This window comes from Anas platyrhynchos, chromosome 2 (assembly GCF_047663525.1).
Source record: "Anas platyrhynchos isolate ZD024472 breed Pekin duck chromosome 2, IASCAAS_PekinDuck_T2T, whole genome shotgun sequence".
In the NCBI taxonomy this organism is placed as follows: Eukaryota; Metazoa; Chordata; class Aves; order Anseriformes; family Anatidae; genus Anas; species Anas platyrhynchos.
The window spans coordinates 142,742,428-142,759,605 of record NC_092588.1 but is presented as its reverse complement, the minus strand read 5'-3'; the positions used below and the strand labels follow the sequence as shown (position 1 = coordinate 142,759,605).

At 40.9% G+C, this 17,178-nt stretch overlaps 1 long non-coding RNA gene and 1 other non-coding gene across 2 annotated transcripts; both read left to right on the top strand.

The window, feature by feature from the left end:
- Nucleotides 1-799: 799 nt before the first annotated feature.
- On the top strand, nt 800-7,582 carry LOC119715724 (uncharacterized). Its single transcript, XR_005263112.2, has 3 exons — nt 800-922; nt 4,860-4,971; nt 5,100-7,582. It is a non-coding gene; the product is annotated as an uncharacterized lncRNA (long non-coding RNA).
- Nucleotides 7,583-13,911: 6,329 nt separating this feature from the next.
- On the top strand, nt 13,912-13,985 carry TRNAN-GUU (transfer RNA asparagine (anticodon GUU)). Its single transcript has one exon. It is a non-coding gene; the product is annotated as a tRNA-Asn (tRNA).
- Nucleotides 13,986-17,178: the final 3,193 nt, after the last annotated feature.

Sequence of the window (17,178 nt, the reverse complement as noted above, 5' to 3'; positions counted from 1 at the left end):
ATTGTATGTTTATTCATGTAGTTAGTTACCAAAACATCAAGCTTTTTCAAGAGAAAGCTAGACTTTGTATATGTCTGTGTGTGCAACACAAGTGCACAAACTAATCTTCCTCCAAAATGGTAGTTAGCTGCAGTGGATGGCAAAAACACTGATGTTTATTATAAATAATACCCTCTTGGTCAAAATCCAGGAATCTGTCATATGTACTGGGCATTCTGAATTTCCCAAAAATTATCATCATGAGTAACTCAGTAATTACTATCTGCACAGCACCCAAGTATGTGCTTTGTAGCACACACACTGTCCCTGTCCTAAATGCAAATATTCCAGTCCTAAACGTCACTCATAAGGAGAGAGGCCATCTGGGCAGGGAAGGTTTAGGGTCAGAATTGACATGATTTATAGCAGAAGGACCATACTTGTGCTCAGTAAACATTGGCACGTCTTAAGGAAATATTGATTAGATGGTGAAAAGCTTTGCTTTCTTCTTTGTGGAACAATTTACTCTAGCTAGGCTCTTCACATTGAAATATATTGTATATGAAGCAAATGACAGGCAGAAAACATTAACACAGACTCGGAGGAGACTGCTAACACCCACATCCTTACCATCTCTGCCTTCAGCATTGTCCTAAGCCATACAAAATGTCCCTTCAAGGCACAGACAGTGCAGCTGCAAATATGAGACCAGTTTTAGCTGTGTCCCTGTGAGCCTCCGCACCTGCTGCCACTCACAGCTCCCCTTCCTCAGGCAGCACAATATAAATTGCTCCCAGGGCTCTGTCTCCTGCTGGCAGATCTTCTATTTCAGGACAACATCACTTGGTTTGGGCATGAGCCAGCCTTCCAGAGGTGCTCTGCCACCACTTTCCTCAGTGCAAAGCTACCAGAAGGCCACCTGCTGCCCGAGGCTTACCAAGAGGTGAGACCGAAACAAAGAGATGTATGTCTGCCTGTTGGATTTGTCTTACCATGCAAGGGCAACTTTCACTGCTGGTTCTCAAGCATCTGATGATTAACGTTTTTCCCTTTGCTGTATCAGGTCTGTTTTAAGTTGTGGATGTTAGTAGTTGACACTGCCCTTTTGCTTATAGTCTAAGCTACCTTGAAAATGCTGGGTGGCATTAAATAACAAAGCAACTATGCCTAATAAAATAAATGTGTTGTATACACTAGCAGAATAACATAGTTTAAATGTCTGGAATCCTAAATAAAGCATGAATAAGGAGCAGCATATCACCTTGGGATAGAGCAAATCTGAACCAGACAGATGACGGGTTCTTGGCTTTTCAGCATGTCAGAAATTAGTAACATTATTTGTTATAACTTACAACATGCTTTGAATGTTTTTCTCCTTCCTTGACTAAAATAGTAAATCAGAAAAATACACGGTATCATATGCAAATGGAGATACTACTAGTGCAAAACAGAAGGAATACTGCTTAAGGCCTGCCTCTCTGAAATTTAAAACTTTTAAATACGAAGTCTAAGACTAGTATGATTAATTTTGCTACTAGTTTGGGGGGCGAAGGGGGGGAGGGAGGTAAAAGATTGCAGCAAAGAAAAAATCTGTGGAGCTTATATCTGGATATCCATCAAATGCTGTAAGTAGCAACACTGCAAGCTGTTACAGTCAGCTCACACCCTTCTGGTGGATTGAGGGTCTTTTGTTAAGCCTTCAAAAGTTTCAAAACGTGCTGCTCTGAGGTCCACAGCCTTCTGAAGCAATGTTTTGTGAAAATAATTCCCCAGTACATGCAGTGCTTCAAACACTATGATATATAACACAAGAGTATGGACTTGCATGAGTCGTATGCTTGGTGTTCAGCAGAATATATTGTTTAATGTAAATTGTTTACCAAAGAGAACACTACCTGGAAAGAAAAGCCATTGCACAGATTAATGTTTTTCTTCCAGATCAATGAATGCCTTACATTTGAAAGTTACTACTACCACCAAATTGTTCACATCTGCAGGGCTACATTATAACAAGGACAGCATTGGAGTTCAGGAGATATTAAAAAAGCAGCAGGCAAAATCCTAGCCAAAGAGGTATTTTATCTTTGTAAGGACAGAACTTGGTAAGCTAAGTTTCATGTTTTCATCATCTGATTTCTACTCCTAATCAAACACGTGGAAGATAAAAAAACAGCAGATTGTACAAAAGACAGCTGTCAAAGTCTCTTACTTTTATGCAAACATAAACATAACCTGTAATTAGACAAATGAACACATTTTTTTTATGCTGTTACAATTAATTTTTCTAACTCTAACCATGATGAAAACTTTGAATAACCAATACATAATTTGCACCTGCTTAACATAAGGCTGATTTGCTAGAGCTAGAACTGATCACTAGAAACAGTGTTTATCTCTCTCTTTTTCTCTGTCCTCTCCTATTTACAATCTGATAATCTGGTTTAGAACAGTTAGCTTATAGACTTACAAGAGTCATATATGGTCAAACAAAGAACACACCCTTTAAAATATATATTTGAAGTATTATCCCAAAATAATAAGTCATGTTTATTTACCTAAAATGTCTCACACATGCAAAGTATCAAAAGTCATTTGAAACTTAAAGATTCATAATAAAGTTCTGAACTAGAAAAATAAAGGCTATGAACGTAGGCTTACAACCACTCTATAATTATCAACAAGGCTTTCTTTATGAAATGTCTTGTTTCTCTTAGTTGCTGCTTTAGTTAAATCCACACAGGACTACAGAAAGGGAAACATCTCAGTTCCTGTATAAAATACAATCTTTTCCCTCGATGGCAAGAGGAAAATCATGATGCATAAGAATTCTTTAGTGTATTTGCCTTTAGAGTTTATTGACTTTACTTCTACTGGTATTTTACCATGTAGGAATAACATTTAGTTACCTAAACTGAATCCTTGCCGACTTAAAAACCTATCCATTCAACTACATTTTTGGACAAGTTGTATTAATTTAAGCAGCATGAAGCTAGCTGGGCAGAGAGGTATAGGTCAACCAGCTATATTTTAAATGTTTTCCTTCTTAAAAAATAAAGCCTGGAAATGTGTACCATAAATCAGGATCCAGTGACTGAAAGGTGGAGCAAACATCCCTCTGGGATAATAGATCAAGTTAGTACTTGAATTTGTATCATCTTAGAATATCTTTCAAATTTATTTATTAGGTAGCTGAATGATTTTATCTTATCCATGTGTAGCCATCCGGCTCTGCCTATGTCAAGCTGTTCCAGACTACCTATATCCGAGCAGTAGTAGCCTGTGCTGCGTTGGAAAGGGGTTGCCATTGATGGATATGGTTTTGATTTTGGAAAAGTGAGCTGTCTGTCTTTATCATGGATTAAGGTATCATTCAAGGGTACACAGCGTGCTGTGATCTGAGCAGGCCAAGGTAGTCTCCAGGCCCGCCAGCCCTCCAGCCAGGCCCTCCATCTGGTTCTCATAACGCTCCCCAGCTACATTTCATCTCATAAGCTGGAGAGACGACACGAGATTAAAAGCAGGCCCAACGGTGATGGATTTCAGGAGTTGGGGCAGGTATTCTAATTATGTAACACGTGTAGTCATTTCTGGTACATAAATTGGCTTCTTACTGGGACGTATTTTATTGGTACCACTTTCTCAAAGAACGGGCACTTTAAGCAGCATCAGCCTGTATGGATGCAACCAGGGGAAGAAAACTCCTGTTTGTGTTTTGTCTCTTTGGCCCGGCCTTTAACCACCTTAAAACACTAGAACAGCAGCAGACAGTGAGCTGCTTGAGCCCTCCTGGCCGTGAGTACCAGCCCCAGGGCAGGATGTGCTGCAAGAGGACTCGCCTTTCATTAAGTACATTTTGCTCCTGACTTTTGACCGCAGCCTCCACCTTGCAGCAAAACCCACCTCATACACATCCTTAAGCTTACACTAAGCCCCCCTTGCACTGAGTGGGGTTCAGGGGCTGCAAGATTGCTAACTGGCAGATCCTATTGCAGCTCTAGGGACAATTTTACTCCCCAAGAAATCTTATTTAGCATTGCTGTAGGGATGATTTCAAGAGAGAAGTCATACACTTGCTTAGTGATATCTTTCTGAGTATTGGTTGAAGTTGCTTGCATTGTTTTTGAAATAAAAATGATTTATTTAGGCCCATGTTCAGGAAATTATTCAAGTATAAATTTAAATAAAACAAGCTAGAAGCAGAATAAAATAAATTGTCTAAAGTACACTGAAATATCTGGCAAGGAAATTTTCTGAACCCTTTTCAGCAGGTTTCTGACAGCTGAAATACAGCAGAATTAATGAGCATCCTAATGCAAGGAACCACATGGCTTCTTCAGTAAATAAAAAGTTAATAAACTTTTGGAGTTGAAAACTGACAACTTTAAAGTATAATCCCATCAAAATCAAAACTTAGTAAGTTTTCTAGAAGTGATGCAAGCTGGGGTGACCGAGCAAGCTATTTCTCTACCTAATAAAGCAAATATTGCACTTTTATGTGGTCTGGCAGATATTTGGGCTTATCAAGCAAAACCCTGTCTTTGTACTGATTTTGCTGCAATGAAGGCGGTCCTTAACACTAGTATCACGTCAGGGTCTTGCAGGGACACTCGTGTTTGTACCAAGTCCCAATACACACCACCACAGGCCAGCTGACAGAAAAGCTATCAATAGCTCCGTGACTGCTTTTCCCCCCTGAGAACACGCAGCAAACAAGAAAACTGCTTGTTTTGGTAGGCAGGAGTCTTGAGACCTCCACAGGTTACCTCCACCTGGGAGGGAGATATTAGCAGATTTCTTGGATTTCCTGCTTGTCCTTCAAACCAGCATGTCAATAAACAGAATACCTCCATGCTTAGCATGAATCTCTTCTTTCTCCTGAGCTGTCCTGGAATGCTGAGCTTCCACCTGCCTGACACGAGGAGAGCATTTCACAGAATTTACTGTGCAATGGAATTTACCCTACAGGCTGCTTTCTTCCTTATCCCACAGGGGGTAAGTATCTAAGATCATTGAAAAGTTCAGCAGGGGACAGCATTATACAACCTCTGTGTACATTGTGGCCCTATATTTATGAACACATTTAGTTACAAATTATTTCCATGGCCTGTTTTCTTTTTCAGCAGCCTGTGTAAATTCTTTCAGGATGACATTAAATCATTCAGCTGCACCCATTGTGTTGGATTCAATATAACGCAGACCAAAGAACATATAGGCCAAATGCCCTCTGTCTCTCAGGAATTACATGCTTGCTAGGAGTAAATTATGGTGTATTATAATAGAAAAATATTGTCGTGAGTTATTTGTGGCTAAACACCAAAACAAAGTACTATGTGGCAACATCTGATACACAACTGACTTAAAGCCATTTGCCCGAAGGAATTAGTTGCTAACCAAAATCATTATCATTAACTTGTTCTGTAACACAACTTTGCACAAAGGAAAAACAAAGCGCTTCTGGCAGCCATGAAAATCCCCATCCTTAGGCTAAAACGTAGCTAGATGTTGGGCCACACTCCTCAGCCTCCTCCACTCCATCTAAGCTGGATAAACTGGAGGCTTCACTTTGAACTCAGTCCTCCCTTTTCAGCCTCCAGCTCCACGCTGATCTGCTCCCGTGCTCAGTGCCGCAAGCCAGCCTTATACACCCGGTGTTCCCCATACACTCTGAACTGCTCTCATTTACTTTTCCATTTCATTTCACCCAATTTGTTTCCCTGGGCCCTCTGGAGCCATCCTGACCAGAGCCTCTGGATGCTATCACAATACAAACAATTCGAGGTGAAAAAGGCTGCGTTCTGAAAATGGAAGAGGACTCTTGGAAAGAATTTGAACCTTTCTAGAATAAATAAAACATCTTAAATGTTATTCAAATAACTTGCTTTCATCTCTCTTTTTATTTCCTTAAAGTTAATTGGAAAGAAAGAAAGAAGTCACCAGGACACGTTCCAGGAGTCTCCTTGGTATAAATCAGGCAGCACACACTGCAGACCAGTAACAATGAAATGACCCCTTAAAGTATTGCATTTCTTGCCAAGCATAACCTCTTCAGGCACTTTAAACTTTACCATTGGCTAGAATTTGAGAGCTGAAAGTCCGTCTTTTCCTAGTTGAAGTTGAGTAATGACTGAGACACGATTGAAGTTGAGGCACAGAGAAAGGAAAAAGGGCTAAAGCGACCCATCTCGGCTGCTGTTTTCAGTAGAAAAGCACGTCTGAGATTTAAGAAGGAGATACTCTCAGCCTATAAACCCCCAGATTCTCCTCCAGGGTTAGAACATCATATTCCCATCATCTGTAATTTGGGTGCATCTCTTTCCCAGGATGCCTGTAGAAATGACTTGCTGTATTGGGCCTATTTACTTCCAGACGAGATCCAGTCCTGGAGTGCTCAGCAAGCTGGAGGTGAAATGAAAGGGAAGGGGAAGGATCCACGTGGGACCTGGCTTGTGACAGACCCCTCCAGACTCTGCTCTAACGTCTTATTCCACCAACACAGAAATCGGAATCACAGCAGTCAGGCAGTTCTATTTACAAATGAGTGAAAAGCAAATACCACAGAGTTTTATTCCTCCCACTTTTCAAGTTTACAACTTCGTTACTGCAGTGCCTGTGCCCTTGATGGATTGGATTCTAATGGGACACAGGAAACACAAACAGATGACTAACATTAGCCAGTAAATGTAAGCACCAGGGAAAGCCAAAAATAGGTTGCTTTTAGCTCCTCCCATGTTATCCAGCAATTCAGAACAAGAAAAAACACTGAGAAAAAAAAAATCATAATTTGCTCTTAAATAGAACCTTCTGTTAGAGGGTATTGGAGCAGTGTATGACTGTTAAATATTTGGTACTAATGTGAGGAGTGTTTGATACCCAAGTGCAGGGGTAAAAATCCATCAGAAGAACAGTAGACAGCCAACCTGAATAAAAATGTATTGCACATGCGACTGTGGGTGTCACTGAAAACATGGAAAACATTTAGACAAGAAAATGAAAATACCTGAAATATAAAATTCTTTGTGTCAAAATATTTCAGAAAATCATTCCTCTTAAATATTTTTCCTTTAACTGCCTTCTGTTATGCAAATTAATAATAATCCACCTCTCCGCAATCCCCTCCTTCAAAAGAAAATGTGTTTGGCTCGACTGTGGCATTAAACAGATCTCCAGGTTTTGAGGGAGAAAATCCCAGCTGTTCTTCTACCTCTCCTGCTCACAAAACTCAAGTGGCTTTGTGCAGTTATTAACAAAATAACCACATGAAGTGGAACACTTCAAAAAAAAAAATCCAAAATAGTTTAAAAAAATGAGTAACTTTCCCCTGCATTCTGCACACTTCGTTGCTGTGCATGCTGAAGAGTAATTTGATACTAACAAGTCTCTTGCAGTTTGTCTTTTAGCATCTCTGCCTGTATTAAAAAGTATATAAATATAGGTATATTAAATCACCTCTGCATCAAATAACAGAAAATATTTTATCACATGAAGCGAGGTTCCTGACTAATCTGTGTGAAGACAACCATAAGGGACATGCACCAAGCAAGTAGAGATAAAGAAGAATGAATGCCTGTTTTCAGGGCTTCCTGCAGCTACACTTTCACATCAGTCTCCCAGCCCAGTTCACAAAATAAGCTGCTGCCATCTTATGGAAGAGACTCTGAAAAGCATTTGGTATAAAAACAGTCCTAGTCCTGATCTCTCTCTCCCTTTCTGCTTTTTTTTTCATGACATTCAGTTTACTGTGTGATTAATAATGACTTTTTTTTCCCCCTCCAGAATTTCCTTGCTTTGTAACTATGTCTATTGTACCGAGTTATTCTTTGTGGAAGTCACTTTCTCAGCTATGATTTTACTGTAATTTTCAGAGCATCCAGGAAGTCACATGGAGCAGTGCGCTGAGAAAGGGAGCAAACCAGCCAGCCTCTGAGTTCTGACACCACTTCACACAGAGGTTTCTTGTACTGCACCACAAAAGCCAGCTGGAGCCATTCAGCCACTACAGGATAAAGTCATCATTTTTGCTCAGTCTTAAGGAAGTCATTCTTTGTGCTCCATCCCTGGCCTTTTCTACGTGGTCTGCTTAAACCAGATTAACTAACAGTGTGATTTTTAACATGCTTACTAAGATAAATGAAAATATGCTAGTGTAAGCCTGAAGCCAGCAAGTATACAAGAATTTAATTTCTCCATCTATAAGCTATAGCTACATGTGCAGAACTTGAGGGAGCTTTGCAGAGTTATTTTGTCTAACTTATAAAAGGGAACACCTGCAAGCTTTTGTGTTACTGCGTGATAGAAAAGCAAGATTTCAGACACCTGAGAGAGGACAGCAGTCAGCAAGGCTAAGACATTGCTTTTGATTTAAATGTTCAAAATGACTATTAAGTTTTACACCATAACAAAAATTGTGAAGCTGTGGGAGTGTTTTTTTTGTTTTTTTTGTTTTTTTTTCCCAAAAAATTCCATGAAGTCAAGAAGTTACAGTGCTGTATCAGTATCCAGATAAGCAAATAAGAAAATCTGGAGACCAGCTATACACGCATAAGTCCCTGACAGTACAGTAGAAAGATGCTACAGTATTCCATTGGGAAAGAATGAAAGCATATTTTAATCAGTATGCAGCTAGCAGACATGAACCAGAGAGCAGAACTGGGACTGAAAGGCCTGCTAAGGATTTTATGTCCTTCAGAATTTCATGTAACTGTACAAAACAGATCGAATAAGGGACAAACGGCTACACAAGAGTAGTCAAAAGCCTGTCTTTAACTGAGGTTGGCCAGAAGGTAGCTGGCAGAATTAAATATTTTTAAATGCTGTTTATTGGAAAGAGGAAAATCTGGTTTCCTTCTTTGGGGCAAACATGCAGTAAGGGAAACGATGCAGGTTTTCAAAGAGTTTGACACATCATCATCAGGTAGGCTAAAGAAAAGTAGTGATATCAGTAAACACTATGTTCAATAGATCAAACTGACATTACTTACAAGGTAGATGTCAACCAGGAAGCTCAGACAGTAGTGCAGGCACAACACTGCAGACACTTCATTTTTATCAAGAGTTTGTAAAAATGTTAAGTTCGGAAGTCAAATGTTAAGCTCATTACAGCCACCAATAATAATAATAATAATAATAATAATAATAATAATAATAATAATAAATACAATTGATAGGCTGAGGAGAGGGGCAAGGAAACCCTATAAAGACATGAGGATCATTTGGTAAGATGAGCCTGCTGTAAGAGCATATATCGAGCTGTACATGTGCTGTACATCCAGCACATTATCTATACACCTTTCTTTCCAAGAGCAAAATCGTAACAGATCTGTTCTAATCCAGAGGAAGCATAACATCCTCTCTCTTACCTAAAACCATAGCGCTATAACAACAGTACACAACCACCCTTGGCTACACAAACTAATGGCTCCTGTGTTAAGCCATAATCCCTCTTTCCCCATACTCCAAGTGCCCCTAAGTGAAGTTCATCTATCTCATCACTGAACTTCTGAGAAGCTACCAATATCATACTAGAAGAACAGAACTGGTTGGCTTCACCCTGCGAGACCTCAGTCATGCCACTTCAAGCTGCAGGTTTCCTTGTCTCCCCGGGGGATTTTACACAAGTTTGTATCCAAATCCTCTGAAGCTATTTTGCCACCTAAATCCTTCTAGCAGCCTTGCAGTGACTTAGCAGGGAGAGCTCACATCCTGCAGTTATGGATCTCTGCAGATGCCCAAGACAGGCTGTCTTCCTTCTCTTATATCAGCCTGCACAGTCTCTTTTTGCAGTGTTTCTTAGTTATGCCTGCAGATATCTTATTACAATGTTCGTGTTGGTCTTTAAATAAAAATCCCAGCACTTTCATTGCCCCATATTAACTGAGAAATATAGAATTTCAGTGAGGAAAGAGACTATGGTTTCAAGGGTCCACTTAGTCTCTAATCAGACCATTGAAAAGATATTTAATATATATAAGGTATGAAAAACACATTGACTTTTGTCTTTGTCTTTTTAATATTTATTTTTTAGATTTTTCTAACTCGAAGCAGCTTCATTTAAAATGTTCTTTCTATAGTGCCCAATGTTTTCCTTGGCAAATTTGGAGAGCTGGGCTTAGGGATAAAAGTGAATTGCACCAAAAGACCAAAACGGGATTAGGAGATTTGACAGGACTTCATAAAAATCGGTCGTGCACAGGCAAAAGGGGAATTTTTCAACCTGTCATTTTAAAGATAAAGGCTCTGGAGGAAAGGGTTCTGCTTGGTGGCAAACTCCTCTAACCCCTGCAAAGCCTACAGGAAAGTCTACAAGGGAGGCAGAGGTTACAGAGCATGAGAACACACAAAATCACAGCTTAAAGGTATTTTATATGTGATTATGTATAATTTTTCATATGATGCACACATGCACTTGAGCAATTGCACAGTCCTAAAAATTGACTTTCATGTTAATTCTGCTTGCAAGCAGATTGGGGCTGGAGAAGGCAGAATGGGCTGGGTTCTGTCTTTAGCACTCACTTTTCATTTATCTCTTCCTAATTTTTTCCTTCACTTCTCCACATCAGTTAAGCTATATAAATTTCTGGGGATCCTGGGGAAAAAAGGGCAGGCTACTTGCAAGGTGGACTTCGTCCATACCATAGATGTAGGTCAAGCAGCAGAGCGCTTCTCTGCCAGCCCCTCTGCTATCACTGATGGTTTTGAAGGTGCAGGGTGGATTTCGGAGCGTGACAGGAGAAGACAGCACTCTTTCAACATGGTGCACGTTTCTGGAGTGCGATCGGAGCAGCAGAACATTAGAAGGTACGTAACCACTTGCGTAACAGATAGCAACAGTTTGCTTTAAATAGATGCCCTACAGAGACATCAAAGCAACCCTTCTTCCAGTGCTGCAATCGGGTGTTTGCAAATTATTACAAAACATCAGAGTATTCCTAGGATAAGCAGCTATTAAATTACATTTCTGCCTCAGCAGCACCATATCATTTCTCCCCTTCCCAATTTCAGCCATGCCTGTAAGATTGGACATCCCTAAAGCATTCTTTTATTCCTAAACTTACAATATACCTAGAACTTTCCACTGAGCATAGAGAAATCATGCTAATGACCATCACTTACACATGGTTGCTACCACACTGATAGCAGCAGCCACTCTAAAAGGATTTAAAGCACGGTGCTAGTGGGGCTAAAGGCTGTGGGGAGGCACACAGGGTCATCAAGCAATGGCACATGGGCCTGGGTGAGGACAGAAGTGTGAGCATAGAACAAATGAGAAAACATGAAGTTAAATAACTGAAGTGGAACTATTTTCAACTGTATGGTTTACTTGGGCTGAAAAAATGCTCAGCCAACATCTGCCAGAGAAATTAGGGACTCTTCATCATTTGTTTTCCCTTAATGTGTTTTGATGCATTTCCAAGTCCACTGACTCGATGCCTTCAGCAGGGCACTGCTGGCAGCAATGATCCCCAAGGATCTGCCTCCCCTCAGGAGTTCCTAGCAGCAATGCCAGAGCCTTTCAGGAATCAGCTAGGATGCAAAACTCCACCACAGGCATTCTGAAATATTCAGACTACCACAGGGTGATTGAGCTAAAAACTCAGCTTCTAATGGACAACAACAACAAAGCCCTAAAGATGTTTCCCTGTATAGGAAATAGGGCCACCAAAGTACAAAGCAGTTAAGCTGCTTTCCTTAGAGTCGCACTGATAATTAAGTCTATTACTAGGTTTAAGCTTTTTGATACTATTCGTATCCACAGAGACTGAGGCATGAAAGAAAGGTGCAGGCTCAGAGAGAGGTTACATTACTGGTTCTGTACTGGATTACACAAAAAGTGGAAAAACATTGAAAAGGCATCACTTTGCAACGAGCAGCTTTCCCGTCCAGTGAGAAATTTAACTGCTTCTTGTCATAAATGAAACAATCTTCTGCTTGGTTCCAGTCAGCACATAAGCATCACCTGGCAAACACTGCTTTCAGCGGGAGCCCCAGGGAAAGGAGCACGCTCTCCTTACAGAAAAGGAAATAAAGGTCGAAGAAAAGCAAAAGCATCCCCCACTGAGGTTCCAAAACAGTGGTAGAGGTCGTCTGTGGCAGCAATAAAATCATCACCGTTGGGTTTTGCTTAATAATATTTTAAAAGTGTGAATGGTTTGAGTTTACTCGATCCTTTCTTGGGGTAGAAAGACTACTGTGGTATCTTAAAGTGTTTTCCAGCTTCAGAAGACTGCTGCTCATATTTTAAAGGGTGAGAGAACTGAAGCATATCATTGCAAGCCTTCAGGTATCGCTACTCTCTGCCTAAAAGTTGCAGGAGAAACCCCATTGAACCTTTCTGATTGCTCTGGCTTCTTGTAGTTTGTCCCTCCTCTTCAGGCAAATGGAGAAGACCAAAAGATGGCTTTTTCTTTAAAGGAAGAAGAGTATAGCAAGCTGCATATTCTATGGTTAAACTCACCTTTTGGCTCAGCCCATCATATTTCATTACACATTTGCTTGTGAAATAACAAAAATTTCCTTCCTTCCCTGTGCCAGCAGCTCTGAGCCCTGTGCTGCTCCAGCTGCCTGCACCCAGCATCTGAACCCACTCCCAGATCTGTGCTAAGTCTATCGATGGTTTTCACACCCTTATTCATTTACCACGCTTGTACCTGGACTGCTCCATTTGTAGAGTGAGGCCCGGGCATTGAGAGCTGACACAAAAGGGCCCCATCACATCTGCTGGTTCCCACCTCGAAGCAGAGAAATGTGCTGCAACAACAGCTTCATCGCAGCCAGCCCACAGACCCGAAAAAGGACCTCCGTGCCTAAGCTCTCGTCTCTTCCAACTCGACCTGCTAATTTAATGTCTTCTCTCTCCTCCAAGCTTTGACTCAAACTCTAGGTCACAGAAAATGAGCATGAGTAATGCCTGCAGAGTCTTGAAAACCAATAATTTTTTAGTTCAAACACTACTGCCAAAGCTTGAATGCTGTTAGTGCTCCAACAGATTATCATGGAAACCATTTGAAAGACCATTATTAATACTTGAATACAAAACAGAAGGTCCTGTACCGAGCGAGGTTTGCTCTGCAACTTTTTTTCACTCCTTACATTTACACTCCACCACCCAGGAGGACATTTTAGCTCCCAGGCTCACAGAGCTCAACCACCCTCCAGCTCCAGCTCAGGATGAAAACTGCTCCGTACCCTTGCCTTGTGCAAGGACACCACGGCACACAGGAACTGAGTGCCATTCCCATTGGATCCTCAGGGTGAGCAGCCAGCAGAGCAAGACCCCAGCTCCACGGTTTTGAGGCACACAGCACAGACTGCCTCTAAGGACGGATTAAAACGTGGGAAGAGATAGGACGTTGCTATCTGTCAGCCTCCAAATCAGGAGAAGGCTACGTGCTCTTACTACTAAAAGTACATTTTTCTCCTACCTAGTACTTCCTACCCCTCCAAAAAAGCTACTCAGACTCACTCTAAAACAGTTACCCACACATCATCTTGTGCTCATGCAGTTGAGCTGCAGGAGGATTTTGCCAGCAATGTTGTCAGCAGCACTCCAAAGTGCAATCTTGCAGAGATTGCTAAACTTTTAGAGCAATTCTACCATTTTCAAGCCAACATTTTACTGCGTTTTCTTTATCAAATGAACAAAAAAAAAAAAAAACTAGAAACTGTATTTTACTGGTTGATTCTCTGAGGTGGTACACCTATGAATCTTTGAAAAATAAAGGTGGAAGTTTGACCACAAAATTTTCACTTTACCTTTAGACCTGGCCAACAACCACCTCATCTCCAACCTCCAGTTCCCCGATGCAGTGAGAAGCCTCGGGTCGCAATCAGGGATGTCTCTCATTCTGTGCACATCCCTGGCACACAGAGCCACCACCTTCAGCAGTTATCAAACAGAATCAGGCATTTATTTTTTTGGAAAATAGCAGAACGTGAGTCCCTGTGGCGCAATAGGCTAGCGCATTCGGCTGTTAACCGAAAGGTTGGTGGTTCGAGCCCACCCGGGGACGATGCCTCCCATTTTAAGGGCCACTGGGAACCTTATGAAACTCAACAAGAGGAAAGTGGAAGTGCTGCACCTTGGGAGGAACAACCCCAAGCAGCAGTATACTCAAAAGCTGTCCAGATGCGTGGTGCTGGGCAACCGACTCTAGGTGGCTCTGCTTGAGGAGGGAGTTGGAGAAGATGAAGTGCAGAGGACCCTTCCAACCTTGACCACGCTGCGTTCAAGATACTGAGAAATCTTAGTCAAGTCACATCTAGGCAGATGTTGTCTCTGTCCTCTGGCACCCTCATTACCCCGTGAATCAGGAACTTCACCTTTGATTTCAAACCAAGCTGAGGCATCATCAGTGTATCAAGCCCAACTCTTGCCTCCAGTAGAGTCAGCCTCGCTTCTGTTCTTGTGGAGGAGATCTAGCTGCAGGCTTCGTATCATTGTCATCATTATCTACCTTGAATTGCAGTAATTCATTACATTTGAAGATGAGTTTCAAACATATTTAACTGTGGATAACATTATTAAAATATTTTTATATTTTAATTCGCAGTTTGGACTATTGCTACCTTTCATCCCTGAGCCCTACTTGCTCCTATTCCTAAAAAGCAGTAAATGGCTCAAGCTTAAGTTACGTTAAAGTTTCGTGCTGACATCAACATTGCTGTTGAAAGGATCCAACCAGAAGACACTTACAGAGCCAAATAAACCCAGAGCTGATCATCCCACAGAAAACACTAGAAAAGATTCTAATCGCCAAACACTTTTTGTTGTTGTTTTTAAGGCTTCTGTGGTTTTGTTTTTGGAGCTTGTAAGATAACAGAAGCAGAGCCACAGAGTTCTGGAACTTCAATAGGAATTTTGCTATCACTTCATGTAAGATGTGCATAGATGCTACAGAAAGTAGTATTATGAGGAGAGATCTTTGGTAGTTAACCATGAGCATTTCAATTTAAGCAGAAAGGACCAGATGTTACTCTGGCACAAGCATAGGGTCAAAATTTCTTACTCCTGCATTAAAAGCGGCCACAGAAAGCAAGCACACAGCAGTTTGGAAACACAGCTTCACAGTTCTGTGCCTGTATAAGCCTTCAATTTTTAATTAAGGTGCCACAGGTACTCATGAGCAAGGTATGTAGAAACCTTACAAAATGAGACAGGTTTAATGGAGTGCTTCTCCCACCCCCCGAAATTTAACACTGCTGGAAAATGACCAGGAAAAACACTTTATGTTTTGCCCTTGAAGGCTCAACTACATCTATAAACCATGCAACAATTTACCTGGCAACACACAGAACCCCGTATTAATGCAGATACTTGACACCTCCATCAAGGACAGTGAGACACTAAAATTACTACAGGAGTTTCGAACAAGATAGCACAGGCAGGCTGGACGCAGTGCGTGGAGCATTTATATCAGCCCTCCAGTAGCTAAAGAGCAGTAACTCGTGCTGTTCACAGCACAGGCCGGCCAAGTTTTGCAAGTGTTTAATAAAAAAAAACACATCCAGTTTATCCTCAAAACATGAAATTATTACACTACTCAAAACCATAGGACAGGATGAGAAGAATTATTGCAATTCACTATGTATCTTTCAGGTAGCTGGCAGACAAGGAAAAACAAAATGAAGCATACAGATCAGTTGCCACTGCAGTATGTAATGGTGGCAAGAACACCACTGCTTCCTGAAGTCCTGCCAAGGTTGACGAGACAGTTGATGGTATTGTTTAGGGACTTACTGAATTGACATTTTCATTTTGTTAAGGCTCACTTTGAGCCAGCTGCTGATCTCATTATTGCAGGAGAACAGGAAAAGTGATGCTGTCCTTTGGATAAAAGCCCTGCTAGCAGAAATATTAGACTGATAAAAAGAGCATCTTGAAGCCTCCACCAAAAGCCTGTCCCATCTCCCTTCCTAAAAACCATAGAAGAGGTAATCCAAGACAAAACCATAACAACACTGGGTAATATTCACAGGTGTAAATGATCCAACTGCTCTGCCATATTATTCCAGGCTGTTGTAAAGGTTATAACCTCTGCCAGCCACAAGTCAATGTTTTTAATATTGAAAACAGAGTAAATGAACTGGAAATAACCTAAGGTTTAATTCTGTTTCATGATCACGTAAGACTTCTCAGCTATCTCACTCCAGTTCAGTGCTTTCATATAAAAACCATCTGCCCTGGAAATGGACACATTCTCATTACCTAATGAAAAACAATAGCTATCCCCTTCATCCCTCAGCTACTTATGGAGGTAGACTGAACAATCTGTTATGCATACTTCTAACAGCAAATAGCCTTAAACTGGTATTAAGAAATTGCGATGCAGCTTGTGATAGTTTTAGACATAGTTGCATGACAGCCAAAACAGTGAAAGTGCACTTGGAAAAAATACTGATACGATTCTGACCTGCAAAGAAAACATTGGAAGTATGGTAACAGCCTCATTTGAAAGATGGCAATCAAAAACAAAATAAAGGGTTCAAAACAAAGAATGTAGCAGAGCTAAATTGATGCTAAATTTGCTCTGAAGTACAGGAAGCACAGGAACCTACCACCCTCCAATATGCTCTTCTTGAGGAAGGAGAGCAGTGAAACTCTAGGAAAAGCCATTCCCCACACACATAGCTGAACAGGTTTAAAAGAGGAAAGATAGAAAAGCTTGTCGCAAGTCAATTAGAAAGTGCCTTTAAAAAAAAAAAAATACAAGACAGCTAAATGTTCTGAGTCTTACTAAGTAGATTACTAAGTAGGCTGTTTCAGAATACTCCTCCCCAACCCCCCTCCAACCTCTCAAAAGAATTTGCAGGGAAAGAAGGAGCAAATGAGTTTATTCTTCACAGAACAATCCCCGCTATTCAGAGTACCCTGCAGTTCCTCCCTTTGGGAAGGGAAGCTGTCAGATCTGGCAAAGTCAGAATAAAAGATGAATCCTGGTCCTGTGATAAAAGGACCTTTCTAAGATAAACTAAAAATTAAATCTCTTCCTTATATAGGGATGTATCCAGACTGAAGGAAAAAACAGGTCTGGCAATAAATTACAGGCCTCTGCCTGTATTACGATACTTGCCCAAAATTACTGAAATTAAAACTGAGTAAGTTTATATTATGTTTCCACAAGTTTCCTCTACTACTAACATACACAGAACTGGTAACCAGTGGCCTCAATACTAACAAATAAGATTGGTTCAGCCCACATATTC